This window comes from Oryctolagus cuniculus, chromosome 14, assembly GCF_051225735.1.
Source record: "Oryctolagus cuniculus isolate XC-2025 breed Fujian yellow rabbit chromosome 14, ASM5122573v1, whole genome shotgun sequence".
Lineage (NCBI taxonomy): Eukaryota > Metazoa > Chordata > Mammalia > Lagomorpha > Leporidae > Oryctolagus > Oryctolagus cuniculus.
Window position 1 is genome coordinate 79,824,969 of NC_142880.1, and position 13,885 is coordinate 79,838,853.

The 13,885-nt window shown below is 41.8% G+C and overlaps 1 protein-coding gene and 1 long non-coding RNA gene across 20 annotated transcripts in view; one reads left to right on the forward strand and one right to left on the reverse strand.

Moving 5' to 3' along the window:
* The window catches only part of PDE4D (phosphodiesterase 4D), a 1,644,269-nt gene that overhangs the window by 345,833 nt on the left and 1,284,551 nt on the right, over window positions 1-13,885 (reverse strand). The window lies entirely within an intron of this gene.
* The window catches only part of LOC149122403 (uncharacterized), a 69,121-nt gene that overhangs the window by 40,668 nt on the left and 14,568 nt on the right, over window positions 1-13,885 (forward strand). The window contains exon 3 of the long non-coding RNA XR_016220775.1: window positions 1-13,885. This exon is cut by the window's left edge and continues 25,649 nt beyond it; it is cut by the window's right edge and continues 14,568 nt beyond it. This is a non-coding gene — a long non-coding RNA (uncharacterized LOC149122403).

The window sequence follows — 13,885 nt, forward strand, 5'->3', positions numbered from 1 at the left end:
GACCTTGCTTCAAGGCACTTTGGCTTAGTTTCTTCTCTTTGACCCATTCTGAGGTTTGCTCTGTATTTCACGGAAAGTCTTACTTCTTCCTCATCTCTCTGTCCTTGAGAAATCTTAACAAACTGACTTGTGTTTAAAAATGAATCTTAATGAAGAATGGGATAGGAGAGGGAATAGGAGATGGGATGGTTTGCGGGTGGGAGGGTGGTTATGGGGGTAAGAACCGCCATAATCTAAAAGCTGTACTTTCGAAATTTTATTTATTAAATAAAATTTTTCTATAAAAAAATATTTACCAGGCCAGCACTGTGGCACAGTGGGTTAAAGCCCCAGCCTGCAGTGCCAGCACCCCATATAGGTGCCGGTTTGTGTCCCGGAAGCGCCACTTCTCATCCAGCTCTCTACTATGGCCTGAGAACTCAGTAGAAGATGGCCCCACCCACATTGGAGACTCTGAAGAATCTCCTGGCTCCTGGCTGTGGATCAGCCCAACTCTGGCTGTTGTGGCCATCTGGTGAGTGAACCAGTGGATGGAAGACCTCTCTCTCTGTCTTTCTCTCTCTCTCTCTCTCTCTCTGCCTCTTCCTCTCTGTAACTCCCTCTCTCTCTCAAATAAATAAATAAGTAAATCTTTAAAAAGTATTATTTATCAATGTTGGCCAAAGGCGGCCACAGCAGTTTCACTGGGGAGTTCACAGCCTTTTCTATCACCCTTCTTCCTCATTGCCTTTATTATATAGAACAGAGTATCAACTATTCACTCTCTCGTCCTCTTCATATTCGAGATGGCATGTGACTCAGTTCTGGCTAGCATTCTGTATGCTGAAGTCTTTTGGGGGCTTTCGGGAGGGCTTTTGTCTTTCTGTGTGGGTGGCAGATATCAATAAGAGCTTTCTCTCCTGTTTCTCCTCTGCCTCCTCTCTCTCACCGTCTGTCTCAAAGACATGGGTGCAGAGTTGCAGTCGCCACTCACCATCATGAGGAAGAGTGAGAAAACCGTGTAGATATGGGCCCTCCACACAGGCTGATGTGTTGTGTAGGAGGTGTAGGTCTCCAGTGGCCACTTCTTCAAAGTAATCCCGATTTGCTCAAGCAAATCCAAGTCCCTTGATACTTACGGAGCTGAAAGCATTTAGAACTGAAATTCGAAGCCTATCAGTTGAAAGTTTAAGTTTTCTACAAAAAGAAACTCGATGGCCACAGAATGTTCTCCCTCATCAAAGTTGTGCTACAGATCCACAAATCTGGTTCTCTGGGTCAAAAGAAGACAACAGAGAAACAGTTGGTGTTTTCATATAAATCATATAAATGATTCACAAATAAAGGATCTTTGTGACCCTCATTCTTTAGAGATGAAGGAAGTCTCTTTTCCCTCAAGGACCATTGTTCACTAGTTTCTGCGTATGTCAAGAAGATAGAAATTTCTATTAAAATTACATGGAAAGGAAAGATCTTGTGAAGGGTCCCAGTTACAGATTAATATAATGTGCTGCTCACGAATGAAAAGGCAGAGAATGACACAGAAATGCAGGTTCATCTTTTTTGTTGCTGCTGTTGACACTGCCAGTGCGGAAGACCTCATAACTGTGATGTGGGGCTGGCAAGAATCTCACCCGTTTCCAAGAGAACTCCAGGAAACTCAGAGTGCCTTTCCATAGCTCGTTATCAGAGCAGCCAACATCAGCTTCTGGAGTGCTGCTTTTTAGGGCTTCAAGTTTGGTAATTTATGTAGCCCAAGGCATGATTCACTTTTATGAAGAGGTTTTTGTTCCAGTGCTGCCAAGTCTTAAAGAGTTTTAATTAAAGACTCCTTGGGGAGTTCTTCCTTGAACTGCTGGATTCAACAGTCCTTAGTAAATAACCTGCTAGGATTATTTCCGCTGGGGATAATTTATCTTTAATTCAAATGCCATAATTGCATTTTATATGTATCCTGTAACATCAGAATAATCTAATTAAGTAAATATAAATCATATATATTAAAATGAAACTAGTACATTGTTAAATATATGAAACCTTTAAACCTTCAGGTCTTTATGCTGACCCAAAACTATAAAAATCCTCAAACAGAGTATCAGCACTGCTTTGGAAATAATAGGTATCCTTACAATTGTCTGTTTAATGCTGAGTAATAGTGCTCTCTTTAGGGTATGAAGTTAACTGACAAAAAATACACAGAGCCATTACATTTCTGGATGGTTCCAGAAGTATTTTTCCATGGGATTCTGCTAGCCTTTTTAGGATTAGCAACTTGCCTGATCAAAAGTAGCTCCAGGGGAACAAATTAGGGAAAACCAGCTGGAGGAGGGGCTGCAGAGGGCTTTATCTGAATGAATCTGGACTGTCAGCAGTAGTTATACTTTATTTACATTTTATATAGTTGTGAATGCCCTGGGAAAACCATGGTCTCCCAACCATCCTTTGGTACCAACATTGTTTCCTTTGGGTTCACAGGAAAAGTAGGATTGAATTTCTGGACAAAACATTTTTCTTATATGCTATTAATGAACTAAATTATATGTCTATATTTTTTTTTTTTTGACTGGCAGAGTGGACAGTGAGAGACAGAGAGACAGAGAGAAAGGTCTTCCTTCCGTTGGTTCACACCCCCCCCCAACAATGGCCGCTGTGGCCAGCGCACCGCACTGATTTGAAGCCTGAAGCCTGGAGCCAGGAGCTTCCTCCTGGTCTCCCATGCGGGTGCAGGGACCAAGGACTTGGGCCATCCTACATTGCACTCCTGGGTCACAGCAGAGAACTGGAAAGGAAGAGGAGCAACCGGGACAGAATCTGGCACTCCGACCGGGACTAGAACCCAGGGTACAGGCGCTGCAGGTGGAGGATTAGCCTATTGAACCGTGATGCCGGCCTTTATGTTTATATTTCATGGAAGAGATCAAGCTATCAGTCACTGCTTAGTAAGAATGATAGAAATCATCTGGTTCTTCCTACCTCTTCTTGAAATCTTGCTGGTTTGTACTTTTCCAGTTCTTAAAACATTATTTATTTATTTATTTATTTTTTTTGACAGGCAGAGTGGACAGTGAGAGAGAGAGACAGAGAGAGAAAGGTCTTCCTTTGCCGTTGGTTCACCCTCCAATGGCCGCCACTGCAGCCGGCGCACTGCGCTGATCCGATGGCAGGAGCCAGGAGCCAGGTGCTTTTCCTGGTCTCCCATGGGGTGCAGGGCCCAAGCACCTGGGCCATCCTCCACTGCACTCCCTGGCCATAGCAGAGAGCTGGCCTGGAAGAGGGGCAACCGGGACAGAATCCGGCGCCCCGACCAGGACTAGAACCCGGTGTGCCGGCGCCGCAAGGTGGAGGATTAGCCTATTGAGCCACGGCGCCGGCCTCTTAAAACATTATTGCCTCTGATTTTCATTTGGCTAATTCCAGTTCAGCCTTCACTTTGCAGATTATATATTATTTCCTCGTAGCAGGTTTTGTTTTCCACTCTTCTTCCATATTAACTGGTTATCCCTTTTCTTGGGACCTTACTTTTTTTCCTTTAACACCCGCTAATTATACATTTAATTATGGGCTGGTACATTTAATGTGTGTCTCTCCTACTCCTCTGTAAACTTCCACGGGGTCAGGAGCCACGTTGCTCATGTTCACCTGTGTGTCCTCAGTGCTCAACCTGGTCCTGGCGCGGCGTAGGTATTTAACAGATTATCAGTAGTGAAGATTTCAAATTGCCTTCCTGGGCTGAAAGCACAGCAAACTAGCCCTGTAGAGCAGCAGCAGGAGCCATCAGACATCAAAATACCCATTTTACAGAAGGATCTAGAACTTGGAAAGAAGAACAGCGGCTATTTCACACTCTTGCTCAGGTAGTGACTATTAATCTTTGCAACTGAAAATATTCATATATTCTTTGGCCCCTATAGTTGATCAATGCTTAGCCATTGTAATGGATCTGAACTACAGTCTACATTCATTGTTTTTACCCAAAGATCAACTTAAAATACAGACACAAAGAAAATGATGATGAGGTTTTTTTTTTTTCTTTTACATTCTGCAGTATCTTTGTGAGTGTCTCCCTCTCAGGGATGAAAAAAGAATTTCTCCTTTAAAAACTTTCTGCCAAACCACGGATGAAACTCCTGAAGACAGAAACAGAAAAAGCACTTCCCATTCCCCTATCAATGACATAAGGATGCCAGCAATCATGGCAGTTTTCACATCAATAGTTCCAAATGCTCCCAACACAAGTTCCTAAGCCACTTCCCTACCTGTTGGAATAAGTGTGGCTTCAAATTTCCCCCATCTTGGCAATTCTGAGAAAAATGATGTAGACTCGATGTCTATGGCTATATTCAGACGATTCCTATTCAGAACTGAGAACACAGAACAGGCCCATTTCCGTAACGGTGACACCACTGGGAGAACAAATTGGCTTCAAGAAGTGGCAACAACAACAAAAACCCAGCAAGACACTTCAAGGTAATCAATTGAGTTGTATCACTTTTTGCTGTGACTCTGAAGAAAGCTAATTTAGCATCTTGCTGCCTGGAACTGGTACCCACGAGCATCAAATAAACTACCCCACTAGCTGTAAACTGCCCTTGACAGACCAAAGGGCACCCTCAGCTGCAAGCCATTAATGAAGGTCTAATTTCACAAGGCCAGACAGCCAGGGAAAGTGGTCCTCCGAGCAAACTCTTTCTAGAAAAAAATCCCATTTTCTTCTCCCCCATCTGTCAGTTTACCTCAATAGAGCTATTTTGGATTGCTTCTCCTTATTTCTTTCTATGACTATTATCACACTTGGGGGAAATTTTTTTAGTTATTAATTTTAGGAACAAGTAGAGTTAATAAATTCTAACCTGGAGGAACCAGGCAGTCCAGGGTTCAAAAACTGAGCTTCCTAGTCATAAAGCTTCAGGTAGTTGCTTACCCATGTTAACAAAAGGAGGGCGGTGATAATAATGCTCACATCTCGGAGTTTTGATGACCATTGAAAATACCTAGCACAAGGTCAGGCCTACAGTTTGAATTTAATAAATCTCCTTCCTTTTCTCTTTTTTGAAATTCTGTTCTTCCCTTCTCTCTGGCACTTCCCAAGGCCAAGCCTAGTACTAAGCCGAGCCTTAAGGCCCCTGTGACATAACGTTTGGATCGCCACGTTTGCCTCTACAAACCAGGGTTATTGGTATCTGCTCTCATCCCTTCCAAAGTGGGCTCTAGGAATCAAATGAGGTACGCTACATGCAGAAAGTCACGGCCATGGGAAGTATTATCATGAGATTAATGGAAACGTGAAGATTTCTTGAGAGACTGTCTTCAATATTTACATGAAACCAATGGTTGTCATGGATCTTAACCCTTGACATGGGCCTCCTGCACACCAAGAAGCTCTGTTCTTTGGCTGACTGGTACCTGACACTGCCTCATTAGGTGTTCAGTCTGTTTGCTCAACACTCAGTTCGTGTTGGGATGCCAATGTTCCTAGGGAAAAGGAAGTGTTAACATATATCTCATCTCTTATGTACACTTGTAGCTTTTCTTCATTTTTCACAATCTACTGTGAGCAGCTTCTACAAGAGAGGGCCTAGAAACAACAGAGGCTTTGATTTTGAGAAGAGGGATCTAAAAGGAAGACACAAAGTGGAGAAGGATGAGAAAGAGAGAGAAGGTCTCAAAAAACAAGCTACCTGCATCAATCATGCTACAGAATCAATGCACCATGACCTTGCCCAGTTCTTTGGTAAATCAAGCTTGTCTGTGCCTTACATGCCAACTGTTAGATTTTCACACTTTTAAAAATCACTTTTGAAGACATAAAGACATTTGCACAAGTGAAAGTCATTCACAAATTCTCCTCTTGAATGTGTATGACTGCCATCTTAGTAGTCATAAACAGCTACTGTTTATGGGGTACTTACCATGTGGTAGGCACTGTGCTAAGCACTTTACATGATTATTTCAATTCCCCCAAGTCTTTGTGAGTTGGGTTTTATTATTTCAATTTACAGGTGAGGACTGCTAGAGAGTCCATAGCTGGGAAGTGGCAGAATCAGTGAATTGGCAATGGATCCATCTGGTCTGATTCCAGATCCCAGTGTTATGCCTCCCTTGGGTAAGCAGTTGAACTCAACAGACCTGAGCACAGTTATACTGCTACTGGAACATACAGTATGATTTCAGAAGATCATTTATGTTCCTCCAAGGTGAGTCTTGGAAAATTGTGAATGGGCATGGGGAAACTTTAAGAGGTTATGAGGGCATTATTTTAATGTTAAGAATATATGAGAGGGGCCGGCGCTATGGTGTAGCAGGTAAGGCTGCTGCCTGCAGTGCTGGCATCCCATAGGGGCACCAGTTCAAGTCCCAGCTGCTCCACTTCCGATCCAGTGCTCTGCTGTGGCCTGGGAAAGCAGTGGAAGATGGCCCAAGTCCTTGGGCCCCCGCACCCACATGGGAGACCTGGAAGAAGCTCCTGGCTCCTGGCTTCGGATTGGCGTGGCTCAGGCTGTTGAGACCAACTGGGGAGTGAATCAGTAGATGAAAGACCTCTTTCCCTGCCTATCCTTCTCTCTCTGTGTAACTCTGACTTTCGAATAAATAAATCTTTATATATAAAAAAGAATATATGGGAAGCTTTTCCATCTTGTGTCTCTTCCTTTTGATCATCTTCATTCTCGTTTTATGCTATTATAAAATTCATGACTATAAAGTCTGATGGGAAAGGATGTTGTGGAGACATTGGGAAATGTCAAGGGTTAAAATCCATGGCAACCATTGGTTTCATGTAAATATTGAAGACAGTCTCTCAAGAAATCTTCACGTTTCCATTAATCTCATGATAATACTTCCCATGGCTGTGACAGAAACAGAACCCCAGACTGGCATCTAAGTCCTGAACCTCAGCCAATCACAACTCTCATCAGAGCAAGGGTCTGCTCTTTGTGGCAGCCCACCACTATCTTGGTGAAAACGGTCTTAGTGAACTGAGTTTTCACAGGAGACCCAAGGCTCAGCAGTCACACATTTTTGTTTACTGTGTCTTAGGACTCTTTTATGTGTCAAACTAAAGGACGTGGTTGCCTGAAGAATGTTGGTTAAGTGGTGCTGACGGACTACTTGCCATTTGCTCTTGAAATTCACTAGCATCAAGCTCATGTCCCTAACTTGTTTCTTTCTGTGTGGAAGGCAGAGGATGACTCCTGAATTCAAGATAATGCAAGAATGGCAGACATGAAAGCGCAGTGATTAGCATATCACACAGGAACTCTGGCACAAGCCTGCAGCTTACAAGTCCCCAGAGAACAGGGAAAGGGCAGAAACACTCCTGCAGAAATCCCTCATCGGAACAGAGGGGCTAAGTAACCACATTTTATTTTCTTAAATTCTTACAAATTCCTCATGACTGTAGCAACTTAAAAAAGATGAATTTATTTATTTGAAAGGCAGCGTGACATAGAGAGAGAAAGAGAGAGAGAAAAAATCTTTCCTATACTGGTTCACACTCAACTGCCAATAACAGCTCATGTGGGGCCTGGCTGAAGCCAGAAGTCCAGATCTCCATCAAGATCTGCCATGCGGGTGGGAGAGACTCGGTATTTGAGCCATCATCTGCCTTTCAGGTGCATTAGCAGAAAGATGGATTGGAAGTGGAGTAGCCTGGACTGAAACCAGGCAGTTCTGATCTGGGATGCACATGTCCCAACTGACAGCTTAGCCCACTGTGCCACAATGCCCTTCCTATGCTACAGCAACGTTTAAAGAAAGTCTGTTTGCATTGTCTTCAATGACATTATTAGGACAGTTAATAGGGAAAAAAGGCTTTCCAAAAACAAACAAAAGAAATAGCAATAAAATGGACTTTGAAGCTTTTGTCCGTTAGACAGCCAGTGCCAACTTGGCAACCATTTAGGTTTCTGGTGGTGATCATGTTATCCTGTCATTGCTTTCCCAAATTCCAAGTCCTTATGGCTGTAGCTTCAACTAGAAGGCACATCTCACTCTTTGTCCAATATAAAGAGCCCAAGACGGTGGTCTGCCTATTTTTTTTTTTTTTTTTGACAGGCAGAGTGGACAGTGAGAGAGAGAGAGACAGAGAGAAAGGTCTTCCTTTGCCGTTGATTCACCGCTGATCTGATGGCAGGAGCCAGGTGCTTCTCCTGGTCTCCCATGGGGTGCAGGGCCCAAGCACTTGGGCCATCCTCCACTGCACTCCCTGGCCACAGCAGAGAGCTGGCCTGGAAGAGGGGCAACCGGGACAGAATCCGGCGCCCCGACCGGGACTAGAACCTGGTGTGCCAGCGCCGCAAGGCAGAGGATTAGCCTAGTGAGCCGCGGCGCCAGCCCCAATATAAAGAGCCCGAGACAGTGGTCTGCCTTAACACAGATTTCTTTGAATCTCTTGGGACTACAGCATGGATACAAGAATGGCCAAGACATGAATTCAAGTATTTTTTTTAAAATACTAGGTTTGAATTCACTGATGAAACTAAAAGTTAGCCATCTGAACATCAAATTATATATTTTCCTCAATATTTTCTATCTTCTCAAAGTAATTTTCCATAGTAACCAATAATGAGAGGGAGAGAAGGAAATTGAATATATTTCTATATTTCTAAATGATGTTCTAAAGATGAGCTTTGATGTGTAATAGGTATTCCATGATGTACGAGGATAGAGGTATGTCAAGGGGCTGAGGTATTCTGTGGTGAAATAAGACTGAGAAAAAGACTTAACAAAGTTCAAGTTTTTCAGTATTTCCTAGTGCCTTTCACGTGCTAATGAATGGCCAATGTTTAGGAGGGAAACAGAATATGCAGTTTTCCTTAAAATTATTTAAGCATGAAAGCATTATTTTGCTAGGCAATTAGAGGGACCAGGGATTCATGGGAACACTTTGAGCCTGAGTCTGGGGGTCACACAGAACTGAATTTCCCTTAAAACTCAGAAGACCTGTGGGACCTTGAGAGTGTTACTGACACATTCTACACCTCATTGTTTGTTTCGCTTTCACCCTCGTGAGGTCAACAAAAGGTCATTAAATGAAAAAACCCTGGGGGAATGTGCATTGTATCCTTGACATTGCATGCATCTTCTCATATCCCAAAATTCACAAATATGGCTCATAGACGGTCTAGGAGGAAAAACCAGACATAGAAGCTAAAACCTCACTGTTGTCTTGCCACCTGTTACCTTACTTCACAGAAGGTGTGTGGTTGTCCTGCCTTGTCTATGATCACCTTTCTCTCAACAGTCTCTGCTTGTTGAAGTTTAATTTTGAGAAATTCCCAAATCTTATTTTTTTTTAACCTCTGGAAACAAGTGTATGGTAAACTATTGTGAACTTGCTCATAAAAATTGATCTTAGCATGTTAAATTCCACACTTTTCACTATTTCTCTTATTGGTCATTTTGTTTCTTGTCAGCGGTACTTTCTAAATCAGTGTTTCTAGTAGAAATATGTGAGCCACAGCTGGGGACCACACATTCAGTGTTTTATATTACACATACGATTTTTTCTAGAATCCACATAACAAAAGGTTTTTTAAAAATATAAGGTGAAGTTAATTTTCACAATACAGTTTATTTAATCAAATATTAGTATTTAAATATGCCATCAATATAAAAACACTGAAGATATTTTTCACATTTGTTCACACCTGTATTTGAAAACCTCTGTGCATTTTACACTGCAGCACATGTCAATCGCATTAATCACAGGTAAGCACTGTGGCCAGTGGCTATCTTGTTGGATAGCACCGGTCTAAATCAGCAGTCAGCTTTCCTCTGGAGGTCATTCTCCTGCGCAGATACAACATGCTTATCATGTCGGAGTCACTGCCTTTGCAAAGGAAAGGAATGACAAAAACCACTGGTGATGTGCATACTGGGTGATCCACAGGCTCACGCAAGAGCTAATTTTGACAGTGAAGTAATTTAACCCTACAAGGAGTTCTGCTGTATCTGGAATCAAATTACTACCAGTCAAGAGGCACCCCAGCCCCTCTTAGGAGTAGCAGCCCAAACTACAGAAATCAAGGGTTAGTATAATGGTTTTCCTAGAAGAAATAGCAGTAGTGGTGATTTAAAAGTTTTATAAAATTAAATTCTACACATTTTACTATGAGAAGTTCAATTTTCCTGGAAAAGCTATTTATGCATCTGCACACAAACATACATGCGCTTTTATATCCAAATATACACATATACACACCAACGTGTGAATCAGTGGCATTAATTCCATTTATTTTTAAAAAGCCAGTTGATGGGTGAATTATTTCCTTCTTTCTTCCTCAATAATAGGTACGATAGAAAAGCAGAAAATCAGCTCTACTTCACGAATCAGCATCCTATTCGAACATCTTTGAGGGAAAGAAATTCATAGCCTATTCTTGCAAAACATGATAGCTCTTATGAGCTAACCACACACTAGCTGCCAGGTAGTAGTCTGAGAGCTGTGTGTGTATCATCATACCTCTTACCTCACAGCACTCTCACGATGAGGGTGGGCGAAGAGGCAACCGAAACAGAGTCCATCGCAGAAACTTAACGAGCGTCACTCGAGCCACAAATGGAAGCCTGGATTTGAACTCGGGGATCTGCTCGATTGTGGAGCTAAACTACCGGCTTTGAAGACTGGATATTCTGAGCACTCTCAGGATGCTGATCTGTTAGTTACCCGAATGAAGCACTTGCAAGCACTTCACATATTTCTGATGATTTTAAATATCTTTGCAAAACTTAGTAAAAGTCTTGTAAATACATAGTTTTAAACTGAACATGGCTTCATTTTACTTTATGCCAGGAAAAAGCATGGCTTCATGTCTTATCTCTGACAAACACCAGAATCTGCAGCACAGGGCTCCTCTTCTCTGCATCAGCCCCTCCAGTGCCAACACCCAGCTCTAAGCTGAGATGTTGTGCTCTTGGGGCTCTTGACAGATGACAAATACCTTTTCGCTTAGAATTGTGTGTAACCATGTTTGGACTTGTTTCTGCATGTAATTTTCACTAGTTCTTTTTATTTCTCTCTTGTCCAAGTTGGAAATTACAAGCGATAAAACTATTTTAATTGTATCTAAATATTTGTTTTGGTAGTATGACAGAGTTTCAGTTATTAATCATCATACATAAACCAGCTGAATCAACTAGACAAGTAAACACTCCATGAATTTCACATTTATCCATTTGAGAGTCCGTATCAGGAAAGTCTCTTTTGGAATCCCAGAATACGCAACGTAAGCTTAGAACTGGTCTTTATTTTCATACTCCTATTCTTCTTCTTATTTTTAAAACATTTACTTGGCAAATAAAAATTATATATATTGATGGTATACAACATGATATCTTGACAAGCTAATTAACATGTGCATCTCCTCACACACTTTTTTGTACTATAGTAAGAACAATTAACATCTACTCTCAGCAATGTTCAGTATACATTAACTATAGTCACCATTGTGTACAACAGATTTCTAGAAAGTATTCCTTTCACCTAACTGAAATACTGCATATTTTGACAAACACCTCCCTGATCTACCAGTCACCTCCCCTTACCCTACCTACAGACCCTGATAACCGGCCTTTTATTTGTTTCTAAGAGTTCGATTTTTATAGAATCTATTTGTGAGATCTGTACACACCCTCTCCTTCTCTAGCTTATCCTTCCTAGAATTCAACCAGAGGAATAATGTTAGCAACAGGGTCACAAAACAACAAATATCAAATCATACAGTATAGAATCTGGGGTTTCCTATTTCTAGCAGATCATATGTGCTCAATGTACATTTGCCGCATGAATGCTTGAATTGTTTATACACACATAGGGACACTGAACTATCCTTTGACCTTTGTTGGGCTTGGTGTTATGTTTCATTAATGCATGCTTGATATACGGAGAAATATTAAGACACACACCCTGGGTCATTTGGAGTCTTAGTAAACCTCATAATGCCAGTTCATTAAGCTTGCAAGCATATAATAATTATGTAGACTATATACACAATTTCTAGTGAGGAGGCTGAGAGCCTGAGTTCAGTAATTTAGCCAATGCTGTATAATTAGCTAAGGGTGGACATCTAGTTCAGGTGACTGAACCATGCAAATCCCAGTATAGTTCCCATCATAATTACCATATGAATGCAATCTAAAGAAATGTTGTATGCTGGGACTTCATTTATGATAATAAAGGAAATTTACATTAAAATTAAGACATCACATTTTGAATGGTGAATTATTCAATAAGAGGTAAATAAATGAAACCTGAAATTGGATATGAACAATATGTCTTCATACAGTATGCAAAATGGCTTATGGGGAGGATTTTTCCCTCAGGTATAATAATAAAAATACTTCTACTTAGCTCTTCTTTGGCAACGACCATAAACAAAGGAAAACTAAAAGATAAACTGGCCCCCGTGTTCCCCTATTCCTTTGGCTCACTGTCACAACAGTGCAGGATGAGTGAAGATGCTTGCAAAGTGGCCCAAGATCAGTCAGCGATTCCATTTTTAGCACAAACTGCATGATATCTCACGTGGTTTAGGATGAAAGCTTTCTAGAAGTACAGCAAATTCTTGTCTGAGAATGGAAGCGATATTGGTAGAAGAGGCCAGAGCTTAGACTCAGTGTTCAATTCTTCCTTCAGCCGTCTCCAGGCTCTTCCTCGGTGACTTAGATCATTCATAGGATGCCAAGATTCATGAAGTTTCTGATGCAAAAGCAGATAATCCAGGGCCGGTACAATGGCATAGCAGGTAAAGCACTATGGGCACCAGTTTGAGCCCCAGCTGCTCCTCTTCTGACCCAGGTCCCTGCCAATGTTGCTGGGAAAGCAGTAGAAGATGGCCCAAGCCCCTGGGCCCCTGCACCTGTGTAAGAAACCTGGAAGAAGCTCCTGGTTTCAGATTGGCCCAGCTCCAGCCATTGCGGCCATTTGGGGAGTGAACCAGTGGATGGAAGATGGATCTGTCTCTCTCTGTCTCTTTCTCTGTCTCTCTCTCTTTCTGTAACTCTGCCTTTCAAATAAATAAATAAATCTTTGAAAAACAAAAGCAGATTATCCAGCAACCTCATTATGATATTCTCAAAAAGAAACACAGCTCTATTCTCTTTCTTTCACACCCACCTTCCTTCTCAATCCTGTCTCTGACAATTGAACTAGAAACAAGCAATTAAAAATCACAGATATTTATTTTAAACATTTAAAAATGATTGTCTTTTATAAAGATATTTTCCTGGTGCCCTTGTATATTACGTTATGAAATTTCTACAATATTGATATGAATTAGGATTACTTTTGTATTCCATGAAAAGGATGCCAATTTATTTTTGACTCATTTCAATTGTATCTAATTTGCAAAATTCACTGTATCTGAAAAATACATACAGCCTAACCCCTTGCTACCCAAATTGTGGCCCACGGCCCAGCCACACCAGCAACATCTTGGGTCTTTTAAAGACACAGAATCTCAGGTTTCCTCCTCTATTTGCTCCATCAGAATCTGAATTTTACAGGATCCTCAAGATCCTTGTTCTGATGGGACAAGGACATTTAGTTCTTTGCTTGGAAGCTGATAAACTTCCCCAAGGGACCCCTTTACCCCAGCTCGGTCCCACGCCCTGTATTCTTCTCCACCTCACCCTCTGCATTCTTTTCCAACTAACTGGCCAGAGGAAGGCTGAAAAGAGAGAAAGGCTGAGAAGCTCACTAACAAGCCTGTAGGAACTAGCTCGGCTCCCCACCACTGCCCTCCCTTCCCGACCCTTAGCCCACCCTGAGGTATGTAAGACCCAGCCTAAGGGAGTCTGTGTTGGCTCTGTGGGCACGGTGGCAGTTAGTCACCTCTGGGAATTTATTTTTCTTCCTAAATAAGTTTGTTTTGGCTGTGAGTTCATATCCTGTCTCCTTTCTGTTTTG